The sequence below is a fragment of the Rhineura floridana genome, chromosome 4 (genome assembly GCF_030035675.1).
Source record: "Rhineura floridana isolate rRhiFlo1 chromosome 4, rRhiFlo1.hap2, whole genome shotgun sequence".
Taxonomy (NCBI): domain Eukaryota; kingdom Metazoa; phylum Chordata; class Lepidosauria; order Squamata; family Rhineuridae; genus Rhineura; species Rhineura floridana.
The window spans coordinates 166,919,853-166,947,224 of NC_084483.1; the positions used below are offsets into that span (position 1 = coordinate 166,919,853).

Below are 27,372 nucleotides of genomic sequence, written 5' to 3' on the forward strand. Positions count from 1 at the left end.
ATGTTCTCGGTAATAGCAGTCATTAAAGGGGTGGGGTGTTGTTTGAGGGCATGAGAGAAATCAACATTGTATGCACCAAGGGGTGGAACATAGTGAGACATTCTGGAAGACCTGATTTAAGTACTTAGGAGAGGCATGTGGAGGAAAATTGCATACATCAATTGGGTAGAGTGGAGTGGGTCCCCCCCCCGAGGCATATTGTTATTTCAAGGAGATAGTGGAAAGTATGCAATTTTTCTGTTTTGTACCCATCTCTCTCTTGAGTGTCCTGTGTGTCTGAACTTTCCCATGGGAAATGAGCTAGTCAAGGACATGCAGCTGGGTGCAACCAATATACTGATTAAAGAAGGTCAGCTGCATCCGTAAGATCACCACTAAGACACAGGTGTGGCTGATAGATAATTTGATGATGTTAGCATGATTCATCAAATTGTTTTGAGACCAATGGTGGGCAAAAATGTATAGAAAGCTCAAAGGGAAATCAGATCTCTGTGGGCAAGGATTGCGCTATGTGCTATTGCTGCCTGCTCCTTGGAGTACATCTATTACTGCAGTGAGTTTCCCAGTAACTGAAGGGATGTAATGCTCTTGCATGTATGCTTTTTCTGTCTGTTGGGGGGGCTGATCTGGGGGAGGGGGGAGAGAAGCAACCAGAGGGCGTGGTGCCCACAGCACACTCTCAAAATTCCAAGTGTGCCCATGGGCCCATAAAGGTTGCAGTTATGATGATTCCACCACACCAGAAATAAATGTGAAAGCTGGGCTGTATTCAATTAATTAATTAAGCAATTAATATATATCCCATACATTCTCTGAAAAAGGGCCCAGGGAGGCAAACAAGAAGTGATTAAAAAAAAATCCCTAGACTTCTTCAGTTATCATTGCCTTTGTTTTCAGATTGGCTTTTGTTTTGGCTGCAATTTTGGGCCATAGCTAGAAGGATGGGATAGGTTAGCTGGGGGCTCAGGAGGGCAAACCGCCTTCCAAAGTTCATATGAATCTCTGTTTCAGACCACTGGGTCATCTCACTCGGTATTGTCTACATGCCGAGTGGCATCAGAATGCCAGGGCTTCAGACATGGGCCATTCCTAGCCCTACCTTGAGATGCCGAGGATTGACCCAGGGACCTTCTGCATGCCAAGCATGTGCTCTGCCATTGAGATACAGCTTTTTCCCTTCAACGGACTGTTGAAGGTGCTGCCATTGCTCTTTCCCCCATCTCTGCCATACAGGCTGTACTCAACAGGTGGGGAGAAGCTCAGGCAGTGATCTCAGTAGCTGCTGTTGTGTTAATGCTATGGCTGGGTCATGTCTCCACTTGGGGCAAAGAGATGAGTGTCAATGTAAAAGCTCATACAGCCAAGCTTTATGGTGCCTTTTTTGTCTGAAGTAGAGTTGCCAGGTTTAGGGCCTGAGACTGATCCTGTATCTTTAGGAGAAGAGAAAGTCAGCCAAGTGCAGGTGTTCTTGCAACACTATAATGGGAAAAACCACAAGGTGGAATTTTCCCTTCCCCCTGCCCAACCAGAAGACCTCTTGGTTGCCAGGCCCAGCCTCCAGCAGTCTTCTGTATCTTTAAAAATTGTGCAGAAGGAAGGGAGAATTCCACCTTGTGGTTGCAAGAACACCTGCACTTGGCTGACTTTCTCTTCTCCTAAAGATACAGGATCAGTCTCAGGTCCTGAGCCTGGCAACCCTAGTCTGAAGCCACAGCTGAAATCCAAAAGCAGCCCATCATTCCATAGTCTTTCATGCTACAATGCTATACTCTCTTTCCTAAGAGTCAACCCTGTTGAGCTTAGTGGGATTATTTTTGAGTAGATGTGTATAGGTCTGTGCTGTTAGAATTTAAGGAGTGAACTATTTTTGACCCAGTACAATATTTTCAAATGTAACTAAACTTTAAAAATGGGAATGGAAAAGAGACACCTTGAAATGAAGTAGGCAACAGAATATTAATTTTGTGTTCTCTCGGAAATCTAGTGAGTGGAATATATTTATTAGCTGGCCATCAGAGAATAAATGTATAAAACTAGATCCTTGATATAACAGGGCAGGTGCTGCAGAGCTTGATAAAACAATTACAGAGATAGGATCTTGAGTCTTTCTTGACACTGGCTCAATGGGGAGATTACTAAAGTATTAATGCTACTGGTATTGTATCAAATTCAGACAAATGAAGCACCCTCTGTCCCAATCTGTTGTTCGCCTGTAGAGACAAAATGTATTGGGCTATCCTCGTTGTATGCTGTTCAATTAAACATGCTGAGATAAGACCTATACTATTTCTCCAGTATAAGAAATCTGACAGCACAGGATGAAAAATTATTCTAGAGTGTGCCAATACACTTGACAAATGAAATCCATCAAGAGCTTAAATGAAGTCTTGTATTTTAATCTCCTGATTTTCATTAGAGCATGGAGCTTTTCCTGTCTAATGTTTACACTCCATTTCTTTGAGGTCACTAGAACAAGGACAAACTCTATGACTTCTTTGCTCATTAGCAATTCCTTTTGCAGAGGTGGCTGTTGCACTACATAAAAAACTCCAGCCTCATCAGACAGAGAGAGAGAGATTGCTATTATAATAACGCAACTGAGAATCAGTTTATATAGCCTGATTGATGGTGCTGGACTAAGACTTTACATGCTACTCATGGGTTATACTTTGCCAATCCTAATATATAAAACCATGGCTTAGAGAGAATGAACAAATGTGCAGGCTCCAGGAGAGGAGATTGCAGCCGCTTTGTTCCTTCACAGTTATTCTGTTGCTCTGCTGAGCTAAACCATGGTTTGACTTAGTGTGTTGTCTTAACCTGGGTTTGTGACTTAGCTATCTTGGACAAACCATGAACCGTAAACCATAAGACAAACTGTGGTTATATATATATATATATATATATATATATATATATAGTTAATATTTACAAATCAAAATCTTAATGAGTGAAAAAAATAACTCTAAGAATCCTGGATAAAATACCTCAATTTGCCAGCCAAACATCAAACACCTGTTGGTTCATAAAGTGGCGACTTGTGGGGGTGTCTCTGTAATACTGTGAGGTTTACTGTGCCCTAATATACTCACGATGGCCTTCTAACCTACAATCTCCCAACGCTGTTGATGAATTTACTGCGAGGAGCTCTAAGAAGTAGCTCTTATTTCACCTATTTCCTGGTTGAGTGAAAAAGTCTGTAACCCCCTAGGCTGTACTGAAGGAAGATAAAGAATCTAGGATTAGATCACCAAGGAAAAAACAACTGTGGTCTTGAGGTTATCTTTAGTAGTCTCTCAAAACTTCCATGCTCAATCCTGTTTTTGCAGAGATTAGTTTTCTGACTCATAGGAATGGGCATTTAAACTATGTGGTTGTATCCAGCGGTGTTCTTCAGTACACAGAAAGTGCTTTGATTCTGTGGAGGCTTCCGTGAATGGAGGAGGTGATTTTTGGTTGATCCCCTCTTCCCTCTGCAGCCTCTTGTACTTCCCAAAAATGGGTTACAGAGTGTTGGAGAACAATCCAGAATAGCATGGAAGATGTTGTGGGGGCTGCAGGAAAAAGGGAGAATCTGAGAAAATCACCTTCCTATCCCTTCCATTCACAGAAGCCCTCACTGGATCAAACAGCCTTCTGTGAACAGAAGACAGCATTGGATATAACCCAGTGCATTTAGGGGAACTTAAATCAGACATATTCCAGAATACTTCAGAAAACTTTAAACTTGTCATTGCAGATTTCCAGCCATTCATTCCTGCTTCATCAGGAACTGCAATTTTTACCCTCTATTATTCTAACGGCTCCCAATTTTTTAAATGGATTAAAAACAAATTTACAATTATATCTTGCTCTTCTTTTAAGGAGTCAAGACTACAATTGGTTCTCCTCCTCTCCATTTTGTACCTGCAACACCCTGTAAAGATTAGGCTGAGAGAGAGTGAATGGCTGAAGGTCACCTCATGTGCTTCATGGGGATTTGAACCCTGAGTGGGGATTTGGACCCAAGTCTCCCCAGTCCTAGTCTGCCACTCTAACCACTGCACTATGCTGTGTTTTCTTTATAAGAGAAGATTTGTGATAGGATTTCAAGGAATGCCCATATGATTTGTAACACAGAATAAATACTCCACAGAAGAGTGTATGCCTTGGGGCATCTCTAGGGACAGATGAATTTGTCAGTTTTGGTTTTCCAATTTCAGTCATAGTTTGCCACATTTCCATATCAGTTTGCATTTTTTATAGAACGTCATCATGAAAATGCATTAGTGTTTTATTTTTGTGAGCATTTCTCTTAATATAATCCATTTTATGTTGTTTTCCTTAATATATACATTTCCATGCACACTTTCCCTTAATATACATCTGTTTGTACACAGCTTTTGGTTGGAGAACTGAATCACAAATTTGGAGAAGTGTAAATTTTGAAGGACAGCTATGTTTAATTTGCTTATTGTTTTAGGAACTGCGGATTAGATAGGTTCTCATTCATATGTGAACCAAATCAAATTTCTCCTTCATCCCAAGGCATATCACAACAGTTGCATTAAATAAATATAGCTTTACCATATTTCATATTTGGTGCATGGTCCTGGTGTTACCAGAAGGCATCGTTTGGGAGCTGCAGGGTTGAGTGGAGCAGGGTTCCATGTCTGAAAAGTGGCTAGCAGATGATGTCACTAGCCTGCACCCCCACAAGGATAAGTCCTGATATACCTGTTCTGTGGAAAAATCTGCTCCAAAAGATGATATATTTTATTAGGCTAAAACTTTAGCAAATATGTATTTTGCCTTAAATGTACCTAATTATAGTACATAAACTGATAATCAGGCTCCTAACTAAGCAAAAGGCCCTGCATGGATTTTTCAGTTATACCTTTTTTTAAGGCAAACCGTTATTAATAGCTAATGGCGAACAAAGAGAGCTTTTAAAAAATCTTGAAAATGAACTGCATTTCTAATAAACACCACTTTCATCTTGAAGAGGCATAACATTTCTTATTGGAGGGAATTATTGAATCCTTACAGAAAGCTAAACCCACAACATCCATAAAGTTTTAATGGATCTTTGTAAGAACTGAGAGAGGTGTGGAATAGGGAATTAGAATGTATTATACTGCCTAAACAATGGAAATTTGCTTTAGAATCTATGCAGAATGTTTCCTTAGCCCTGAAACAGATTGATTCAGCAAAAATTAATATTTTGAGTACACTGGACTCCACAATGTGTGTATAGAAGGCACTGTCCAATATAGACAGATGCTGGAGGTGTAATGCTGAGAGATCATGAGGTGTATTATGTGGGCTTTTCCAATGATATATTCTTTCTGGTCTGAAGTTATGTGTTAATTTTGTACTAGAAAATTCTTGATATTTGCAGATGTTCATTGAGCCTGGCTGGGAGTCCAGAGTCTGTGAGTTCAAATCCCTGCTCGTGTCTCCTGGGTATAAAGGGCCAGCCAAAGATCACCCCCACAGTGAGTGACTCAGGGGTTATGTACCCTGCCACCTGTGCTGCCATGGGCAAGCTGCATAGTCCCAAGGAGCCCAGTTGCCCCCCAGCTGGAGGTTGCGAACAAGGAAGGGGCTGGCTTGTGCAGCTGTGGCAAGCTGAGCAGGCCCTAGCCAGCTGGAGAAGACTAGTCTCAGAGGGAGGCAATGGTAAACCCCCTCTGAATACTGCTTACCATGAAAACCCTATTCATAGGGTAGCCATAAGTTGGGACCGATTTGAAGGCAGTCTGTCCGTCCAGCATGAGGGTCAACAGTAGGACAACAAAAGTAGATTTAGCGAGCCTTTATGGTTGCTAAGAGACTTATACTTTGAGCCTGGAAGGATATTCACCATCTATCACACAATGGACTGAGGACCTCACTGCCCTCATTTCAATATATTTATTATAGACATCAATTTTGAGTGGATTCCTATTTGGACATCTGGAGGGCTTGTATTAATTTATACACTTAACTCAAGATGCATATACTGATGGTTGTTGCATCCACAATGTAAACTGATGGTGGTTTGTTGTTGTTATTATTAGTATTCATATATTATTTCTTTTTATTTCTTTTTTTGTACCTTTAATATTTTTATTTATTTTATTTCATTTCAGTTTTTCTTTGTTTTCTTTTCCTTTCCTTTCATTGTTACATTTGCAAATAAAAATAATCTTTTTTTTGCAGGAAACTCTAATGCCATATGCCTAGCGATTATATTAATATCAAATTTGTAATGACCTTTGTTATACTTGAGTCAAGGAAGATGTAAACGAATTAATTTTTACTTTTTTTTAGGTCTGATATTTAACAGAGGCCTAAAAACAGTACTCATTAGTCCTACAATTTCTCCACAACTGCACCAGAAGTCTGACCCTTTCCACTCTTTTCTCAGAATTCTGTTTAGGTTTTACTTAAAGGGACAGTAACATATTAACAGTAAATGCAAAGTTCAAGGCAGAGTGTTTTATATAAGGCATGCTCAGATTGCCTTTCACATGTTGGCTCCAGTGTACTGGATACCACCCCCTCCTGTAGTATATTTAATTAAATGTATTTAATTAAAAGCTGCCATTACTGATAGGCAAAAGAAGGCAAACAATCTTTGTCTTCTGTAATCAAAGAAAACAAAAAGTTCTTCTCTACACAATTCATTTTCATCATCTCTGAACCTTGATGATGAAAGCAATAATACTTTAGCTGGACTATTCAATGTGAGAGGAAAATGAGCAGTGATTAAACAAGGCAATTTTGAAACAGAAGTCTGAGAAACCTTAAATGTTTCATATGTTGTGCAAATTCCAGTCCCAGATTTTCAGCACATTTAGGTATTTCCCATGAGTACATCAAAACTACTCCACATTATAGGCGTGACTTTGAGCTGCATCACACTTTATGTGCCAACTGCATTTGATGCTGCTGGATCAGCAGAACAACATTAGTGTTTCCTGCAGTAATTCAGAAGTTCTGCAGTTCATCTGTAATGCAGAGAAGGCCAAACATGCATGCCTAAAACAAGGAATACAAGTTGTGGAGTTCAGTTTGGCTGACGTTCCCTAGAATGCCTACCTATCTACAGTCCTCATAGTGGTTTAACAGTCAATCCCTCTTCCCAGGGAACTCTGAAAATGCAGCTCTGTGAGGGGAATTTGGGGGGGGAGTACTCACAGCAGCCTAAAGAAACTACAGTTCCCAGGATTCTCTGGGGAAAGCCACAACTGTTTAAAGTGGTATGATACTTCTTTACATTTTTTAGTGCCAATGGGATCTTAGTCCGCTGCAGCAAGAAGAGGAAAGAGTCTTGCACCATCTTAAAGACAAACAAATTTATTATGGCATAGGTTTTTGTGAATTCCAGTCCTCTTGATCAGATGCATGGTTACAGTGAAACAGAGGGAAATGAAATGCAGAAAAGCACAGATGTGATAGTTATGTAATTAACAGCAGTAAATCACAAACCAGTTGTTGATAACACAGACAACCACAAAATGACATGCTAGATGAATGAGGGAGGCCTGATTTGTTTCAGTTCATTTACAATGTGGGGAAACATTAAATGAAAAGGCACAATGGTTCCCCATAGCTCTCTTTGGCTACTAGTGCCAAGCTTGGAGGAAGTCATCACCAGTGGAAGGATGTCAGAATGGATGGCTGTACTACATCAGAATGGCAAGTGTGAGTCAGAAGATAGGCTGAAGGGTTTCTAAGAATTTAAAATGTAATCAGGAAGATGCTCCAAAGGCACTTTCGTAGCAAAAATGGCTGCTTTGGCCAAATTTACTTAAGTAGTCAATTAGGAGAGGGAAATACTTCAAATGGTCAGGTTAATGCTTATGCCATGGGGCTATGTTATTATTACCCATACATTTTAGGACACTCTGTGATCAGTTTTAAGAGCCTGACAAATAAAGAAGCTTTGCAGCAAAAAGAAAGAGTATTTCAACTACCGCTGTGTTCAAAAATTCTATGACCTGCTACCTAGAATCAAAAGCTGACTGAGAAAACATATTTCTCAAGGCTGTTTCACGTTATGTAGAAGCAAATCCAGGTTTGCTAGTATGTGTGTACTCAAGAAGGAGCTGAAATTAATCCTGGCCTTCTGAGAAGTGTTCCTTTATGAGATATGTGCTTGCAAACATATTGATTGCAATCACGCTTTATGGCTGTTGATGTATGCTTTTTTACCTTAGGTGTGCACCTAAAAAAACCCCCAAGAATGAAACGTGTGAAGTGGCCTTCACACTCAGACCTAGCTGAGGAAGAAAATTAAAGTGGGAGCAGAAGTTACATCTTGCCACTTCTTCTGATCCTCCTGTCATATTTCGGTTCACTTATCACAAGCGATCTAGGAAGCTGCCTTATATTGAGTCAGACCATTGGGCCATCCAGCTCAGTATTGTCTACAGCCTTTACCAACCAGTGTGCCTCCAGATGTTGTTGGACCACAACTCCCATCTTTCCTGACCATTGGCAATGCTGGCTGAGGCTGATGAGAGTTGAGGTCCAACAACATCTGGAGGCACACTGGTTGGGAAAGGCTGGTCTACAGTGTTCTTCAACCTTTGGCCTCCAGATGTTGTTGGACAACCACTTCCATCATCCCTAAGCTGACTGGGGATGATGGGAGTTGTTTGAAGAACACTGGCCTACATTGACAGCTAGCAGCTCTCCAGGTTTTCAAACAGAAGTCTTTCCCAGCCCTATCTGGAGATGCCAGGAATTGAACCAGGGGCTTTCTGCATACAAAGCAGATGTTCTTCTATGGAGCTATGGCCCTTCCTCAGCATTCATCATGTTCTGAGTTTCTATGTCCCCAATCTACATCACTGGCTGTCGGAAGCAGGGATACCACACCATGAGGTTTATGATCCTTAATATTACAGGGAGAGAAAGGGGGGCAGGAGAAAACCATCACAAGGGTGCTGTTTTTACTGGGCATTTCAATATGCTGATGACAACTCTATCTCTCCCTACCACCTGATCGCAGGGAGGGAGTGCTCATCCTAAACCGGTGCCTCGAGGCTGTGAAGGGCTGGATGTGGGCTAACAAAATGAAACTTAATCCAGACGAGATGGAAGTGTTGCTGGTTAAGGGGAAAACTGCGCCAGGGATAGTGTTGCAACTTATTCTGGATGGGGTTGCACTCCCCTTGAAGGAGCAGGTCTGCAGTTTGGGAGTCCTCCTGGATCCTGCCCTGCTCCTTGAATATCAGGTGGCTGCAGTAGCCAGGAGTGCGTTTGGACAGCTCAAACTGGTCTACCAGCGGTGTCCATTCCTGGAAGCAGTTGACTTGGCCACAGTGACACATGCATTGGTGACATTGAGGCTTGATTACTGTAACACACTCTATGTGGGGCTGCCTTTGAAAACGGTTTGGAAATTACAGTTGGTTCAAAATGCAGCAGCCAGAATGTTAACTGGAGCACGGTGCAGGGAGCATATCACCCCTGTGCTTTATCAACTCCACTGGCTCCCAATTTGTTTCTGGTCCCAATTCAAAGTGCTGGTTCTGACCTTTAAAGCCCTAAAAGGCCTTGGACCAATGTACTTGAGGGACTGCTTACCCCCACATGTACCTGCCCAGGATTTAAGATCATCTGCCTCTAGTCTCCTCTGCGTGCCTGGAATGAAAGATGTTAGACTGTCAGGCACGTGGGGGAGAGCCTTTTCAGCTGTGGCCCCCAAGCTTTGGAATACCCTACCCCAAGAAGCCCACTCTGCTCCCTCCCTGATGGTGTTTTGGAGACTTCTGAAAATACTCTTGTTCTGGAGAGCCTTTGGGAGGGACTGAGGGTAGAGCCTGACATGTATAGTATTTTATGTATTTTAATTGCATTTCATGTATTTTAATTTATTTTAATGTTTTTGTGATCTTTCTTGTGTATAATTTTTATTATGTACATGTTTGATTTTATTGTAAGCTGCCCTGAGTGCCCTATTATAAGGTAGAAGGACGGGATAGAAATATTTTAAATAAATAAATAAATCTCCGTTGTGTGGGCAATATCTGGATGCCCATTCTCTCTTAATTCTCCAAAGTGTTAAAAGAGTGCCTCCACCGTACTACCCAAAATGAAAGTTGCACAGAGAGAATGTAGACACTCTGAATGTGGAAATGGCTTGTGTGTTCTGTCTTTGCAGTTCAGTTTTGGGATGCTGTTGCTAGGCATGGGAACATCTGTCAAGTTTGGTTTCTCTCATTTTCTCATTTTTCCAGTCTTCAGCACAGATTTCCACATCGCCACATCAATCTGAGATTTTTTTTAAAAGTCCTCATGAAAATTCATTAGCATTTTAGTGTATTTTTCCTAACGTAGATGTTTGCAGTTTTCCCTAATATGCAAAGCATTTCCTGCTTTGTGAATGCTTTTTCACTATTAAATATGTATGCATTTTCCACAAATTTTTATGTAGTTTTATGCACACTTTACTACAGTATATGCATTTTTGCATGCGTTACTTCACTGAAGAACTGCATTGCAAAATTTTTAAGGATGGCTGTCTTTCAGTACTCATAATTTTGGAAATGGCAAATTAGGTAGGTTCACCTTTAAACACGAACTGATTCAAAATTTTCCTTTATCTCTAGCTGTGGCAGAGGTGCAAGAAGAAATCTCATGCATGCCATCCTGTTCAATACCTCTGTATAAACTAGCCAGTTGCCATGTTATAATGCCATAAACTGAGATCATGCTTCCTCCATCCTACTACATATTTTTGTTTAGGTAATGGCTAATGCTAATACCAATGATGGATCTGACCTATATGTATTTGTCTGGTGTAGCAGCTGCCTGTCTTGTGTTAGAACTCCATTCCACAGCTTTGACAGTGAGCACTGAAGGCTTGCATTCTTCAAAAAAAGTCATTATATTTAGAGTGAAATGAGATGTGTGACAGTAAAATCTTGCAGATATTTGACAATTAAATATGAAGCTGTGCTTTCTGGGCTTGAAGAGGAACACAATTTTGAAAACATTCTTTCAAAATTGTTTGGCCGACATGCCACCAGACTTCTATGGAAGTGGTTCATCCTTTTAGCTTCTGCAGTGCCATTGCTATAAACCTGTTTTTCTCAACAAGCATCCTTATTTTCCATTGTCAAATGTTGGAGGGCACAGGCTATTTCCAGCAATTCATATGACTAGATGAAGCTGTTAGACTAGTGGTCCCTAACCTTTGACTGCCACTTGCCAAATACACAATGTTATCATTGAATGTCCCCCAAGCCACAAGTGAAAAATTAGGGTAGAAAACCAGCACTTCAGACTTTACATATGGGTATATTTATGATATGCGCAAATGATCCCAGTGGAGGCTGGTCCATTAGGGTGAATGGGGCAGTGCCCCACCAACATCAGTCTGCTAGTAGCCCTCACCCGCCTACTTTCTTTCGTCATATCTATACCATAGATCTGAAGCAGATGGCTCCTCCCAAAAGAATTATGGGAACTGTCGTTTACCTCTCAGAGAGCTACAATTCCCAGCAGCAAACTACAGTTCCCAGGATTCTTGGGTGGAAACCATGTGCACTGCTTTATATGTATGGTGTGGTTATAACCCTACTTACAGCCAGTCCAGGGAGTGGTATTGGCTGTTAGCTTTCTTGTCCTTAGTGTTGCCTTTGAAGAACTTAGGGGGAGGGGAGACAAAAAATGGTTTGCTGTGCCTGTCATTGGCTCTGGCTGCACTTCCTGTTGCCCTTGCCTTCTGCCCACCAGTCCCAGTCACCAGCCACCAGTATATGATACACAGATCACAGGCATACTTTCAGTGAGACTCTTGTGTCTGATGGCCATCATCAGTCAACTTTTTAATGTCAATTAATGTCATGTGTGTTTTTTCGTTTTGTTTTAATATATTTTAAAGTCTGTTTTTATGATGTGTTAAAGTGTTTTTAGTGCTTTTGTTTGCCTCTCTGGGCTCCTACTGGGAGAAAGGGTGGGATATAAATCAAATAAATAAATGCATAAAAGACAGCTTGAGGCTCATGTTTCTGTGATCTGTGATACTTTAGCAGCTTCCTTTCTTGCCAAGCAGATCTCCTGAGTGTGTTCTGAAGACACACTCAACTTTGAAGGACAAGGGGAATGGCAAAAACAGGCTCTGCCTGTGAGTCTTTGCTCCAGGATAATTATTGTCAGTTTCATCTGTGGCACTTTATTCTCAGGCTGGGCTGAGCAGTATATATAAGACAATTCTCCGCCGGCTGTCAGAAACCATTGCAAGAGGAGAGATGGGGCTGCCTAAAATCCTGAATGCCATCCAAGGTTTGCAGACTGCCCCCTGTGGACTGTATGGCCTCAGTTGAGAACACCTATTCTATTTGGGTGAGTATTGTCAACTCTACTCCAGCTGTCAGAGACTCTTCATGGTTTAAGAAATACAGGAAGATGCCTTACACTGAATCAGACCACTGGCCTATCTAGCTCAGTGTTGTCTACACCAGTGCTTCCCAATCTTTATGAGTACGGGACCCCCTTTGTAAGCTCAAAATTTGTTGTGACCCCCCCCATGCTAATCGTAATTTTAGTCTCTGTTAATTGAAAAAAAATGGTGCATAGCAAAACCACAACTCCAAATATCCCTTTCCATAAAAAGCTCCCTACAGACAGGGAGGTGTTGCTTTCTTTTCTTAATGCAAAGGTCCAATCAAATTGGTATACCCCTCCCCCCACAGTCTAAAGATGTAGTGGGTTACAGTATTGGACTAAGATCCAGGTTCAAATCCCCACCCAGCCATGAAGCCCATTGGGTGACCTTGGGCCAGACACAGTCTCTCAGCCTGACCAATCTCACAGGGTCTGTGTAAGGATAAATGAAAAAAAAAGGGGGGGGACCAGGTGCACCACCTTGAGCAACTTGGAGGAAAGGTGGGATATAAATGCAATAATAATAAAATAAATAAATACATTTCAGCTGCAGTATATGGACCCCAGCTTCAGCCAACCTGCTGAGCTTTTAAAATAATAATAATAATAATAATGATCAAGAAGGAGCAATGTGGTCGTGGTGGGGATGCTACATTGTGAAGACAAGGGTGGATAGATTGAGGAGGGAGGTTAGTGCTTTTAGGCCTTGGGATGATCATCAGAACTGATTAGTGTGTACTTGGGGAATGAGGGCGGAGCAGAAGACAGTTCAGTGCGCACACACACATAAGCACACAAGCCTCTCCTGCAAGCGTCTGCAAGAGTGCAGGCACGTGGGAGGGGGGGAAGCCCTCAAGTGCTGTGGTGTCTTGGAGAGAGAGATTGGGGGGGTGGAATGTAGGTGGAAGAAAGGGGGATGCTGGCACACACATTTAGCCTCAGAGATGGGGGGTGAGCAGGTCCTGAGCATCCTCACTGCTCCTTGGCTCCATCTGGGCCAAAGGTGAGATCTGCACGGCCTCACAAATAAGAATAATTTTTAAAAGGAGGTGGCAGCGAAGCGGGAGCCAAGAAAGGCAGGCAGACTGGCTGCCAGGAAGGGAGAATGCAGTCTTTCCTTGCAGCCTTGCTTCATGAAAAGCCTTCTCCACTTGTTCTGAGCAAGGGGGTTGTCAACAGTGAGGAGATGGGAGTCATAGATAGTAATCCCCTCTTCTTCCTGGTAGCTCCATCCTCAGCCTTCTTTGGCGTCTGCCACATGTTTTATAGGCAGATGCCTGCCCTCGATGCACCTGAAAGATGCTTTGCCACTTCAGCAAAAGTCCTCCCCTCTTGTTTGGAGCAAGGGGGAGGTGTTGTCTACAGTGGCAGCGGGGAGCAGACAGCATCCAGGGAGTGAAAGCATTTTTTTAAAAAATTAATAAACAATTCATTTCTTTACTGTTCGCGGCCCCCCTGAATTTCTTTGTGGCCCCCAGGTTGGGAACCACTGGTCTACACTGACTGGCAGTGGCTCTCCAGGTTTGCAGGCAGGTAGTCTTTCCTAATCCTACCTTGAGATGCTGGGGATTGAACCAGTTACCTCCTGTATGCAACGCAGATGATCTCAAGTCGTGCAACATTATTACTCCACCCTTACCTTGCTGCTGGAGAGAGAAACATTTTCTGCATTATGTGGATAAACAATTTTGCATCCCTGCAATCAATTCCAAACCAGAAATGGACCTGCTGAATGTGTGATAAAATGAACAATTCAATGGCAATAATGTGTTGCTTATTAAATATTGTTTTTTAAAAGGTTGAATAATACATTTGTCTGAGCAGTGAAGTTGCCTCCTGATCTGTTTGCACAGAAAAATTGAAATGGCAGCCGTAGCTTTGTTAATGTTAAATTTTACTTAACAGTCACATACATAGGCAGGAAAGGAGCTGGATGCTATGAAATATTCAGCAGTTAAGGCCAGACAGAACATTTATGTAGAATTCTGACAATTGTATTTTGAGATTTTTGTACTAGCCTGCACTCTAAACCAGGGGTGAGGAACCTGTACCTCTCTAGGTGTTACAGAACTACAGTTCTAATCTTCCCCAGCTGCTGGCCATGCTGGCTGGGGCTGATGGAAGTTGCAGTCCAACAGTCTGGAGGGCCACAGGTTCCCCATTCCTGCTCTAAACAATATATGTTGGACAACCTGACATGCAATGGCTGGTTTTGAGTGTCCTTCTGAACTATGGCAATAGAATAAGAGTTGTTTTGTAAGCAGGCAGGGACGGAAGAAATACAAATGAGTTCCATTACATTGAACGCATAGGAATGCAGGAAGCTGTTTTACACCATGTCAGACCATTGCTCTATCTAACTAACCCTGTCACCAGGGGTAGCTAATGTGGTGCCCTCCAGATGTTGTTGGACTCCAACTCCCATCAGCCCCAGCCAATATGATCAATCATCCGGAATTATGGTAGTTGCAGTCTAGCAAAATATCAAGGGCACTATCTTGGCTACCCCTGGTGTACAACAGCCTCCCCCAACCTAGTGCCTTCCAGATGCTTTGGACTACAGCTCCCATCAGCTTCAGCCAGCATAGCCACTGAAATATCAGAAGCAAGGAAATGCAAAACGAATGATCTCTGTGGGCCTTTTCAGGAATTCTCCTCCATGCATAGGACCAAACAGCTGTATGTGAGCAAGTCCTCTTTGAAGATATCCACACTCCATGTGTCAACGCTGGGACAGGACAGACAACATAGGGGTGGGGGTGGGGAATGCAATCCTGCTTCCCCTCCATGTGTTGAGCCCTACACATGGCAGAGGCTTATTGAATAGGGCTTCTATGTGTATGGTTCTGTTCCCCTTGCTTGTGAGTCACACACTTCTAGAAGTTCACAAAGGTCAACATACTATCTGGCTTGAAAACAGAGATGGGTTGATTTTGGGCTTGCACAATCCACTTCCCCTCTCTGCAATCCCTGTAGCCCACCAAAGTGCTTTACATTGTCAAAGCAAGAGCGTATACTCAGTATATACAACATGGATCTAGTTGTAAGCCTGCATACAGCACAGCTTGCTGCTTCCTCCTCCTGCAGTGTTGTTTTGCTTTTCTCCACTGGACTAATAAATCCCCTCAGGCAATTACACCTCCTTGCGGCTAATGTAAGCTAAACTGAGATTCAGTGAGTCGGAACACAAAGCCGATGAAGACAGAATTGTCTTTTCTGCATCTGAGGGAACTTATTGCCTCTGGTGTGCGAGGATTATTTACTAGAATAATCATTCTTTTGCATTCCACTGCTTCTGTTTCAGCCACAGATGTTTTGAGCTTATGTCCCTCTCTAAATTACCTTCTTTTTAAAAATGTGTCCTGCAATAAATGTTTCCAGGGCAAGCCCAGCACATTTTGCTGCCTGAGGCAAAGGACAAGCTGGTGCCCCGCTTTCCATGTGCGGAAGCTGAAGGTGATTGGACTGGCAATTGAACCTTGAAGTAAGGCTCAATGGGATAGCATCCTCCACCATACACGAGGGGAGATTAGGGGGACCCACTAGCTTAAGTGGAGGATTGCTGTCTTACTCTGCCTAATGGTAGGGCTGGTCCTGAATGTTTCAGCTCCAGATATGAACACATGGTACACAATAAAAGGCCCTGGATTGACACTGACTATGGCCCCTTCTGTGCTAAACTTTTGAAGGAGTAGCATGCCACTTTAAATAGCCATGCCTTTCCCCAAAGAATCCTGGGAGCTGGTCGAAGATAGTGTATCATTACCATCTTTCCCTGTTGGATTGTCGTGGCTGACTGATACCATACTCTGCAGGATTGGGCCCCAGAAATTTAGCCGGCTGTGGTCGATTTCTATCTACCCTGAGGATTACATTGACTGCTGGCTGGGGAGACTTGGAAGATCTTTTGCCTGCAGGACGAGAAACACTACTACTGCCTAGAGAGAGGGAGAGAGAGCGAGCAGTTGATGCTACTATCCCAGCTCGTACACGCAGTTTCTACTCTAGCTATTTAGTGAATGAGAGATATTACTTCCATCTACTGCTGTTCCCCTTGATCGATACTAGCACTGCACTTTATGGTGAACTGTTCTACTCGGCAGCAACTGTTGGGAACTGTAGCACTGCAGGAGTATCTATAAAAAGACTACACTTACTAACAGTCAAGCATTCTGATGCAGGTTGCTACTGTCGACGTTTGTGAACGCGGGCGTTGCTGCTGCTATTGCTGTTGCTGCTATACTGAGAGACTGGCCATACCAGACCGTCTGTTTGAATGTTGAGTGTTTTAACGCCTGTTGCTATTGTTTTAATTGTGGTTTGTGTGAATGCGTTTAAATGAGTTTTATTTGAATGTGTGAGTTTGAATTTATGTGTTGTTGTGAACAGTGTTGTGTGTGAATGAATTTGTCTGAGTATATGAGTACGTGAGTGTGAGTCTTTGTGTATTTTATTATGTGCCTGGGAGAGAGGACCTTGTGCCGAGCGGGGGGACTTTTGGGGCCCCCAATTAATGTAGTGACGGGTAATGGGAGGTATGGTGTTGTGAGGAGAACATGCCAGTTAAGGGGAACTCGACCCAGACAAGTTGTGCCTGTGCCTTGTTCCGGTCCTCCTCACATCCACAGGATTGTTGGTTGTCCTATCAGCCAGCCCTCGGATCTCCACGTGTTGCTTCTGAACGCCAGGTCGGTACATAATAAAATCTCCCTCGTCCACAACTTAATTGTTGATGAGGGCACCGACCTGGCATGTGTAACTGAGACCTGGGTGGGTGATCAGGGAGGAGTTACTCTCTCCCAGCTTTGCCCACCTGGGTATATGGTTCAACACTGTGGTAGATCCGAGGGTCGGGGAGGTGGGGTAGCTGTGGCCTATAGGAGTTCTCTCCCGCTCATCAAGCACCCTGTCCAGGTGATGACTGGCTTGGAGTGCCTCCACCTTGTGCTGGGTCAAGGAGACAGACTGGGAATACTGTTGGTGTACCGCCCACCGTGCTGCCGAACGGCTTCCCTAACTGAGCTGACAGAGGCATGTGTTGGGGCATACTCTTGATTTGATCTTTGCCACTGGACATGGAGATGGTGACCTGGAGGTGGGGAGTTTTTCATCGACCCCATTGTCATGCACAGATCACCACTTGTTGAAGTTTAGGCTTACAGCAACCCTCTCCCTCTGCAAGGGTGGGGGACCTATTAAGATGGTCCGACCTCGGAGACTAATAGATCCTCAGGGTTTCCAAAGGGCTCTGGGGGATTTTCCAGCTGATAAGACTGGCGCTCCTGTCGAAGCCCTGGTCGAACTGTGGAATACGGAAATGATCCGGGCCGTGGACACGATCGCTTCTGCGCGCCCTCTCCCATGTCGAGCTCATGCAGCTCCGTGGTATACCCCGGAGCTGAGAGCAATGAAACAAGAGAGGAGGAGGCTTGAGTGCAGATGGAGGCATACTCCTGACGGATGCAATCACGCCTTGGTAAGTGCCTCTACGAAATTGTATACAGAAGCGGTGAGGGCAGCGAAAAAGCGATATTTCGCTGCCACCATTAAATCATCTCTCAACCGTCCAGCGGAGCTCTTTAGAATTGTCCGAGGGCTTTTACATTCTAACCCTCAGGATATCAGAGAACCATCGATAACCCGCTGTAATGAGTTCGCTGGGCACTTCCAAGATAAAATCTTATGCATCCGTCGGGACTTAGACTCCAATATTATGGCAGTTGAACCTAGTGAGGTATCCGGAGCACGGTCTTGTCCTCATTTATTGGATGAGTTTTAGTTGGTACAGCTTGAGGAAGTGGACAAGGTACTCGGACTGGTGCGTGCAACCACTTCTGCTCTAGATCCTTGCCCTTCTTGGTTAGTGAAAGCTGCCAGGGTTGAAAGAGCCGGATGGGACAGGGAAGTCATAAATGACTCCTTGAGAGAGGGAGTGGTCCCTAGTCGTCTAAAAGAGGCGGTAGTAAGACCACTCCTGAAGAAACCTTTCTTGGACCCAGATAATTTGAACAACTACAGACTGGTAGCGAACATTCCATTTTTGGGCAAGGTCTTGGAACGGGTGGTTGCCAGCCAGCTCCAGGTGCTCTTGGATGAAACCGATTATCTTGATCCATCTCAATCCGGTTTTAGGCCCGGTTTCGGCACTGAAACGGCCTTGGTCGCCCTGTATGATGACCTATGTCGGGAGCGAGACAGGGGGAGTGTAACTCTGTTGATTCTCCTGGATCTCTCAGCGGCTTTTGATACCATCGACCATGGTATCCTTCTGGAGAGACTCACGGAGTTGGGAGTTGGAGGTACCGCTTGGAAGTGGCTCCGCTCCTACTTGGTGGATCATCTCCAGAAGATAGGGCTTGGGGAGCACTGCTCGACACCCTGGACTCTCCATTGTGGAGTCCCGCAGGGATCGGTTCTGTCCCCCATGCTTTTTAACATCTACATGAAGCCGCTGGGTGCGGTCATTAGGAGTTTTGGAGTGCGTTGTCACCAGTATGCTGATGACACGCAACTCTATTTCTCCTTTTCATCTTCCTCAGGTGAGGCTGTTAATGTGCTGAACCGTTGCCTGGCCGCGATAATGGATTGGATGAGAGCTAATAAACTGAAGCTCAATCCTGACAAGACTGAGACGCTGTTGGTGGGTGCCTTCTTGGCCCAGACGGTGGATGTTCAACCTGTTCTGGATGGGGTTACACTCCCCTTGAAGGAACAGGTTCGTAGCTTGGGGGTTCTTTTCGATCCATTCCTGTCTCTTGAGGCTCAGGTAGCCTCGGTGGCACGGAATGCGTTCTACCACCTTTGGTTGGTAGCCCAGCTACGTCTCTATCTGGACAGCGACGACCTCGCCTCAGTTGTGCATGCTCTGGTAACCTCTAGATTGGACTACTGCAATGCACTCTACGTGGGGCTGCCTTTGAAAACTTTCCGGAAACTACAGCTAGTGCAAAACGCAGCAGCCAGACTGTTGACGAGGACCAGACGGTCTGCACATATAACACCTGTTCTGGCGCGTTTGCACTGGCTACCTATTTGTTTCCGGGCTAAATTCAAAGTGCTAGTTTTGACTTATAAAGCCTTACACGGTGCGGGACCACAATACCTGGTGGAACGCCTCTCTCGATATGAACCTACCCGATTATTTATTTATTTATTTCTTAAATTTATATACCGCCCGACTAGCGATAGCTCTCTGGGCGGTGAACATAAAATAGTATAAAAATACAATGAATAACAAAATAATATTAAAATACAATCAACAATACAATAAACATTATTAAAATTAGATCAATGTAACTTAAAATGCTTCAGAGAATAGGAAGGTTTTGACCTGGTGCCGGAAGGAAAGCAGAGTCGGCGCCAGGCGTACTTCCTCAGGGAGACTGTTCCATAGTTCGGGGGCCACCACTGAGAAGGCCCTAGATCTTGTCATCACCCTCCGGGCCTCCCTGTGAGTTGGAACCCGGAGGAGGGCCTTCGTAGCAGAACGTAGTGCACGGGCCGGTTCATATCGGAAGAGGCGTTCCGCAAGGTATCGTGGTCCCGCACCGTATAAGGCTTTATAGGTTAATACCAACACTTTGAATCTAGCCCGGAAACATATTGGCAACCAGTGCAAGCTGGCCAGAACAGGTGTTATATGCTCGGACCGCTTGGTCCTTGTCAGCAATCTGGCCGCCGCATTTTGCACTAGTTGTAGCTTCCGAACTGTCTTCAAAGGTAGCCCTACGTAAAGCGCATTACAGTAATCCAAACGTGAGGTTACCAGAGCATGTACCACTGATGTAAGGTCCTCTTTACTCAAATAGGGACGTAGCTGGGCTACCAACCGAAGTTGGTAAAACGCATTCCTAACCACCGAGGCTACTTGAGCCTCAAGTGAGAGGGAAGAGTCTAAAAAGACTCCCAGACTACGAACCCGGTCCTTTAGGGGGAGTGTAACCCCGTCCAGGACAGGGTATATATCCACCATCCGATCAGAGAACCCGTCCACCAACAGCATCTCAGTCTTGTCTGGATTGAGCTTCAGTTTGTTAACTCTCATCCAGTCCATTGTCGAGGCCAACGTTCAACATCAAAGGCCCTCCTCCGAGCTCCGACTCACAAAGAGGCTCAGAGGGTTGTAACGAGATCTAGGGCCTTTTCAGTGGTGGCCCCCGAACTATGGAATAGTCTGCCCGATGAGGTGCGCCTGGCGCCTACACTTCTATCCTTTCGGCGCCAGGTTAAAACCTTTTTATTTTCCCAGGCATTTTAACATATTTTATTGTTGTTAATATATACCAGGCTGTTAAATACTTAAATGTATGTTTTTAGTGTTTTATTGTCATTTTATTGTATTTTTTGCCTTGTATTCACTTAATGCTGTACACCGCCCTGAGAGCCTCAGGCTTTGGGCGGTATAAAAATTGAATAAAATAAAATAAATAGTTTGTTAAGGGTGCCGAGAGTTGTTAAGAGACCCCTATTCCCCTGACAGTTACAATTCACAAATGGGAACGACAGTTTAACCACTCTGAGAATTGTACCTCTGTGAGGGGAATATGGCATCTCCTATCAACTCTCAGCACAAGAGTTTCCAGGATTATTTTGGGGAAGCCGTAACTGTTAAATTGGTACGGTACTGCTTTAAATGTATAGTGCAGATGGGGCCTTTGTTATTCTTATCTGCTTAACAGATAAGAGTGAGGAACACATTGGTACAGGTGGTTCTTATTTATGTTAGTATTTCAGGTTACAAATGATATTTGTTAGGTTTATTTTTAGTTGTTTTATTTTTGTATCTCCTTTTGTATTAGGAAAAGATTGTGAACAATAAAATAAGGACAATCCACCTGCTGCCAGCACAGCTGTGTGTGGGGGTGGAAAAAGAAATGGTCAGTGGTGCAGTCAGGTAATTTTAGACTAGATTTAATGGGACTTAGATGGTAATGTCTAAGGCTCCTACTGGGAGAAAGGGCGGGATATAAATCTAATAAATAAATATAAAGTCTTGACCCGACAGCACCACTAGGGATGGTAGATAGCTCAATAAGACCCACCTCCTCCCTGACTGCCCCACAGCCTTATGTGCTTTTGAGCATAAGTTCCACAGTTCATCAGCTGCTACTTGCAATGGGAGACTTGTGCACCCCACATATATATTGAACTGTTTTCCTCTTCCGCAATGTTTTCCCGGTTTTGTCTGTGTATCCATGCTTTGCTTTTGTTACCTGCTCCAAGTCTTTAGGGTAGAGTGAACTCTGAGAAATCAGCATCTTGAGGGCAGGCATCTGGGGGAAGAGAGGGAGAACTGAATGTGTAAGGGGGAGGTTATCTACACACAGGCTTCCCATTGAGAGTAATGCCCAGCTGTGGTAGGCATGGACCCACATATGTGGGTAAAAGCAAGCTGGGGAGACAGAGGGAGAAAAAGGGCTACACTGAGGTCTGTGTCGAGATGCTCATGCAGCGGAGATTGGTGGTTCTGATGTCAGTGGGGCAGGGAATCCTCTATGGGTTTTAGTCTGAACTTTTAAGGAGCTATCCAAGGTGCTGATCCTATTTTTGGGAATTGGTTCCAGCACCTTGGACAACTCCTTGAAAGTTCAAATTGCTGTGTATGTATAGTTGTATTCAAATCCTCACATAGCCATGAAGCTCCCTGGGTGACCTTGGGCTAGTCACTGTCTCTCAGCCTCATGAAAACCCTATTCGTAGGGTCGCCATAAGTCAGAATTGACTTGAAGGCAGTACATACACACACACATTTACAAGTATGTGGGCAGGGCAGTGCCCAGCTTGTGTTGAAAATCTATCAGTTGAAGGCGTGGGGGGGAGGAATTATTTCAGCACAGTTATCAGTAGTGGATGATGTGGTGGAACTTCACCCCTCAGGTGATTTCCTTCCAGCTGAGTTGCAACTGCATACTTGGATGGAAGGGGGGAGGGGGAGGGAGGGTTGGTGCAGTGTCAATGTGCCAGTGGAGCCAATTTGGGGCTTTAGCTGGTGCATCTGACCTCATCAATCTCACTGCTACCTTGTTACTCCCCTCTCCATCCTGGGATGCAGCCACAACATGGTTGGAGGGAGACACAGCCCCACCACGCCCTCTGGTACTTCCAGTTACTCAGGAGCTACTGGGCCCAGAGACTTCTTTTGCTCCCTCACTTAAGAGAAACAAATCCTACCAGTTATTGGAATTTTGGAGATCTTCTTGATCTCCAGTGTTTACCATCTCCAGTGAAAAAGAAGAAGACTAGCTCAGATAATATTCCCAGGGCAAAACCATATGTTATAATACAAACAAGATGGGATTTGTTTATTTATTCATTTATTGAATGTATGAATCACCTAATTAAAAAAATCTGCTGAATATTTCTGCTAAAAAATGCCAGCCTCTTGTCAAATCCCCCTCCCTCAGCAATGTATAGTATAACATGCCTTGCATCCTGATATAAATATCCTGTGCTTTGCTGCCCTCTTCCATCTGCAGCCAGACATAAAACAAAAGCATGATTTAGCACTGTAAGAATGAGCAGGCATGGGGGGTCACACACTCCTCTCTTACTTTTTCTTCTTCTGGAGGAAATTTGAAACTTCCAGTCACAGTTTGGAACATGCCACATTTCCCATTAGGTCCATATACAGGAAACTGTGGTTTCAACAAACCAGGATATTATACCAAGGTTGGCTAGAACAATCCACAGTTTTCTATATTCAAACTTAATGTTAAACTAGAGTTTGTTCCAAACTGCAAACAGAATATTTAAACTTACCCCCTTTCCATATGAAGAAAGAGAGTAGTACGTTTAACATTAAGAGTAGTCTGTAATCGTTTGGGCTTTTCTCTATCTCTTAGTTTTTATGGCTTTACACACAACACTTTGTGTGTACATATAGAAAGGTGGCTTAGAAATGTATAAAATATATACAGATTGCTCATGGGGTTGTATCAACACTTTGCTTCTCAGTCATGAATCTAGCAGGGATCCAGACACGTCAGGAGTCAGAGACTGCAGGGGAACCAGATAGGCAGCTGGGTCACATTCAGGGCTCAGAGCTGACTGAACATAGGGAGATCAGTGCACCTGAGTCTGTTGGGCAGAAGTCCCCAGAGGAACCTCACAGACCACCAGGGCGTATAGGGCCAGAGCCCTGACCCTCACATACACCTTCCCTGAGACTGAAGATTGAGATGCCTGCCACTGCACATCACCAGTTTGGCAGCACAGGGAGCACACCAGGAGGGAGGAGGAGTGCTTTCTTCAGGCCAAAGGGTTGGCCCTTTAAGGCTCTGGAGTTCTCTACAAGGGGGTGGAGCCTGGAGGAGGTAGTCTGGAATTGGAGCTATCCATGGTCTGTCAGCCTTGCCTCTTTCTCAGACCATGATATTCTCTCCCCTATTCACTTGAATGTATGACCTGATTCATTTTCAGATCAGGTGGAGGCAGCTCAGTCAGAACAGTATTGCCTCTACCTGACCCCAAAATAAATGGAGTTCCCTGGAAGGTACTAAGTAAACAAGCCTCCTGGCATATTGCTGTACTTCAATCAGCATAGAACGCCTCGGCGAAACATTACACCACCTCTCTAAGTCACTGCTCAAGCTACCCATCGCTTTCTGCAACACGCCTAGTGTTTACTGTCAGGGTTGTCTTCCTCTGATTGCTTATTTTATTTTTAATATCGCACCCCCCTTCTCTCTTCCATTCTTCCATGCTCTCTATACCTGGATGAGCCTCATTGCCTTGCAGCTGTTAAAAGCACAAGAACAGTTAGACAAACGGGGTAATCTTAATCATAATATATTGTCACAATTAATTCCATAAAACAATTATGCTTGCACAAGGATGCTGTTCTTTGTGTTTGTCTTGATCTACTTCCAAGCAGCGTCATTGGATGGCTGCTGAATTCTGGTGTCTTCAGGGGGTGAGGGAATCATTTATTTCTAGTCATTCTCTTGATGGCATTCCTTATTTCATAAGCCTTCATTATTTCCCACCCCCCTAAGTCTTTTATGTTACGTTAAGTACATGCTTGCATTATGGCATAGTGGTTAGAGCATTGGACTAGGACCTGGGAGACCAGGGTTCGAATCCCCACACAGCCATGAAGCTCACTGGGTGACCTTGGGCCAGTCACTGCCTCTCAGCCTCAGAGGAAGGCAATGGTAAACCACCTCTGAATACTGCTTACCATGAAAACCCTATTCATAGGGTCGCCTTAAGTCAGAATCGACTTGAAGGCAGTCCATTTCCATTTTTTTGTTTGTTACAAAATGGCAGCCACGGAGGAGCAACTGTGGCACATTTAGGGACAGATTACCTTCTGGTAAATAATGATGGGGGGATTTTTGTCAGAAGCACAGTGTGGGGAAATGGGTTGATCTTTTTTGCAGGCCATGGTTTCAATTCTGATCACCCCACTGTAGCTATCTATCTATCTATCTATCTATCTATCTATCTATCTATCTATCTATCTATCTATCTATCTATCTAGATAGATAGATAGATAGATCTAGATAGATAGATAGATAGATAGATAGATAGATAGATAGATAGATAGATAGATAGACAGATAGATAGACAGATAGATAGACAGACAGATAGATAGACAGATAGATAGACAGATAGACAGATAGACAGACAGACAGACAGATAGACAGATAGACAGATAGACAGATAGACAGATAGACAGATAGAGAGATATAGATATCTATCTATATATATATATTAAAAAAACCTCAAACAGACATGTTAAATGCATAACTGCATTTAATGTAATACATGATTTTACCCAAAGCTAAAAAAAGGACAATCTATGGTTATATCTATTTTATTATTTATTTATTTATTTAATTTCTTAGTTTTATATCCCACCCTTTGTCCCAGTAGGAGGAACATCTAACACTGCATGACCGGCATTCTGCTCACATAATGGGGCTTCCCTTTGCTCTCCTGTGCCTGTGTGCCCCCAAAATCTGCTCCAAAGTTGCATGGGGGGCTGCAGGGGAGAGGACAGGAGGGAAGTTCCATTGTGCAAGTGGAAGTCTGTTATGCAGTTGGAATGACACTGTTGAATACAACCCCCAGGGTCCTCTACCTTTGTTTATGAGGAAAAGGCTCCATCCTTCTGATAAATAAGTACCCTTTTCTGTTATCTTCTCTGTGCAGATTGCTGGAATTGCACACACAGTTCAATGGATGCACTACAGACTTTTGCAGTGGCGATATGGCTCTTGCTGTCCTCCAGGACCCTTTCTCAAATAATCACAGACTTACTTTGGGCCTCTTCACACATTACCACAGTGGCATGGGGACCAATTTCCGGTGGCTTTTCCTAATGCTGCTTTGGTAGCATTGTATTAAGATCTACCTCAGAGGCCCTTCTGTGGATCACACTGCCATCAGACCTGGGATAAGTGGTGACAGGAGACAGGGCCTTCTCTGTAGTGGCAACCCTGACTTTGGAAATCTCTCCCTAGAGATGTTCACATCTGAGTTTGTTATCTTTTCAACACCAGATGAAACCCTTTACATTCCTCCCTGCCAGCCTTTTAAATCTTTGTTTTAAACTTGGATTTTGTTATTCTGGCCTGGCTGTTGCTGTTTTGTTATAACTATTGTTAAGTTTGAAAACTTTCATTTAAATCATTAAAAAAAATTTTTTTGCATTAGAAGCTGCCCTAGGACCTTGGGGTTGTATTCAACCAACTTTTAGTCAATGTTTTGTTCCATGTAGCTCAGTATTGTCTGTGCTGACTGGGAGCAGCTCTCCAGGGTTTCAGACTGGGGACATTCCGATTCCCAGCCCTACCTGGAGATGCTGGCTGGGTGTTAAACCTGGTCTCTTCTGTGTGCAGAGCAGTTCCTCTACCACTTATAGCCATTCCCTTCAATCTCAAGAGTAGGATGCTGTGCTCAAAAAGCAAACATAAATTATATTGGGTGATAGCAGATAGATGCACAGAAAGCATTTCCTTTTTCCAAATGCTATAGCAGAAGTCATCATCCCTGGTACAGGACCAGCTGATTTCTGCTGAGAAAAGCTATTATGAGCTCTTGGGCATAATGCTATGTGTAACCGTGGAGTTTTTTTTTTTTAACCAGTTTTCCGTAAGCAGGAAATCCTGTGGCAGACAATGGTACTGCATGATAATCTATTAAGGAGGCAGCATCACTTAATTTGTGATCCTCTGTTATAAATTTGTCCTGGGCGGAAGAAGATGCCATAATTTAAGGTCAGAAACTCTGAATGCATTTAAACAACACCAACCCACAGTGCAATCCTTCTTTGCAAAAGCAGATAGCATTTTCTCTCATTTATTTATTAATAGCAAGTGAAAATCAATGGATTTCAAAGTCCATCAAAGTCCAGGAAAGACTTCATGATTCTGTTGTAAATTTGCAGAAAACAATAATCCTTCCAAGGAAAGTGACATAATGATTGCTCCAATTAACATTTCAAGCCTATCTGTCAGATACTGTTGAACTATAGAACAATCTAAATACTTGGCACATTGAATCTTCTCAGATGCTGCATAAGTGCTTGATTTTCTACTTTTGTAGCATGTTATTCATGTTCCTTTTGCCTGAACTCTATTAAAGTTGTTACTGTAGGGTTTGGGGAACTGTGGCCCTTCAGATGTTGTTGGACTTCAGCTCCTGTTAATTCCAGCCAGCATGGCAAATGGTCAAAGATGATGGAAGGTGGAGTTCAGCAACCACTATGGGTCACAGGGTCCCCACACCTGGGTTATTGGAATTGCCACTCTGTAGGAACTTCCGTATCAGATGGTACCAGTACTGCTCTGACCTAGGACGTGACTTTGATAAATGTATGGGGCACACCACCCAACTACTGCCCAATCAAGGAAATATCACATGAAACACAGTTGGAGATATACTCAGACCTATGGAGTTAGAGGAGACTTTTCAAACCACTTGACGAATCTGGGAAGAAATATAAAATAGACAACTTATTGGAACATAACAATTTTTAAAAGAGATATTTATGTAGAATCT

The 27,372-nt window shown here is 43.5% G+C and overlaps 1 long non-coding RNA gene across 2 annotated transcripts; it reads left to right on the forward strand.

The window, feature by feature from the left end:
• Positions 1 to 467: 467 nt before the first annotated feature.
• LOC133384492 (uncharacterized) lies at positions 468 to 25,919 on the forward strand. Of its 2 annotated transcripts, none has more exons than XR_009762583.1 (3): positions 468 to 553; positions 12,165 to 12,324; positions 25,522 to 25,919. It is a non-coding gene; the product is annotated as an uncharacterized LOC133384492 (long non-coding RNA). The 2 variants fall into 2 exon arrangements; XR_009762584.1 differs by lacking the exon at positions 25,522 to 25,919 and adding an exon at positions 13,845 to 14,118.
• The last annotated feature ends 1,453 nt before the right edge of the window (positions 25,920 to 27,372 follow it).